This window comes from Crocuta crocuta, unplaced genomic scaffold (assembly GCF_008692635.1).
Source record: "Crocuta crocuta isolate KB4526 unplaced genomic scaffold, BGI_CrCroc_1.0 scaffold312, whole genome shotgun sequence".
Classification (NCBI taxonomy): domain Eukaryota; kingdom Metazoa; phylum Chordata; class Mammalia; order Carnivora; family Hyaenidae; genus Crocuta; species Crocuta crocuta.
The window spans coordinates 1659935-1661285 of record NW_027527378.1 but is presented as its reverse complement, the minus strand read 5'-3'; the positions used below and the strand labels follow the sequence as shown (position 1 = coordinate 1661285).

At 34.3% G+C, this 1351-nt stretch overlaps 1 protein-coding gene across 1 annotated transcript in view; it reads left to right on the top strand.

The window, feature by feature from the left end:
• RPS6KA3 (ribosomal protein S6 kinase A3) overlaps nucleotides 1-1351 on the top strand; it is an 89811-nt gene that overhangs the window by 57648 nt on the left and 30812 nt on the right.

Below are 1351 nucleotides of genomic sequence, written 5' to 3'. Positions count from 1 at the left end.
AAGTTGTAATATATTCACATTATGACAGACTTAGTGTTGTAAAGATGTGGGCTTGTACAGATTGGTTCATCCAATAGAAATATAATGTGAACTACAATTACATACATAATTGTAAATTTTCTAGTGGCAACATTCAAGAAATAAAAAATAGTAAATTTAATTATAATACATTTTATTTAACTCAATATATCCAAGATATTATCATTTCAACATGNAATGGGGGCCCCAGGGTGGCTCAGTCAGTTGAGCGTCCGACTTCGGCTCAGGTCATGATCCCGTGGTTTGTGAGTTTGAGCTCTGTGTGGGGCTCTGTGCCTTGAACCTGCTTCAGATTCTGTGTCTCCGTCTCTCTCTGCCCCTTCTTTGCTCACACTCTGTCTCTCTCAAAAATAAATAGACATAAAAATTTTCAAAAAATGATTAATGAGATAAGATACATTATTTTTTTTCATACTTATTTGAAATTCAGTGTGCATTTTATTTTTCCTAGTGTGCATTTTACGCTTACAATTTGGGCTGACCATATTTCAATCCTTGGTGGCTGTTTGTTGCTGCTAGTGGCTACCATATTGGAAAGCATAACTATAGCCTCAATGCACATCATATTTAAATTTTAAGAAGTTTTTTGTGTGAAACTTGATAAACTGATTCTAATATGATAACACATAATACAAAGGACCAAGAAAAGCTGAAACACTCCCAAAGAGATAAAGATAGGAAGAATTGCTTTACCAAGTATAAAGTCTTACTATAAATGTAATTAGGATAATAGATCATTGAAAGAAGTATAAAAAATAGACTTGTACAGTAAAATAGAGAGCCAGATGACAGACCTATACATATATATACATGATGTATGACCAGTGGAAATTGTAGGGAAAGACCAGCCTTNGAAGACCAGCCTTTTTTATTTTTTTTTAATGTTTTTATTTTTGAGAGAGAGAGGATGAGTCAGGGAGGGACAGAGAGAGAGAGAGGGAGACACAGAATCTGAAGCAGGCTCAAGGTTGTGAGCTGTCAGCAGAGAGCCGAATGTGGGATTCGAACTCATGAACTACGAGATCATGACCTGAGCCGAAGCCAGATACTTAACCAACTGAGCCTCAAGGTGCCCTAAGAACAGCCTTTTAAATTAAACTATGCTAGAAAATTTGGTATTCATATAGAAAAAGATTTTAAGAAAAATCCCTACCTCATACCACACAGAAAAATCATTTCCAAAAATATTATAAATATACATATATTTTAGTATATGTGCTGCCAAAGCGAGCACACAAATATACATATATTTTACATATATGTGTAAAAAGGCAAAAATTCTAGAAGAGAGTATAGGAGGTTATCTTTATTT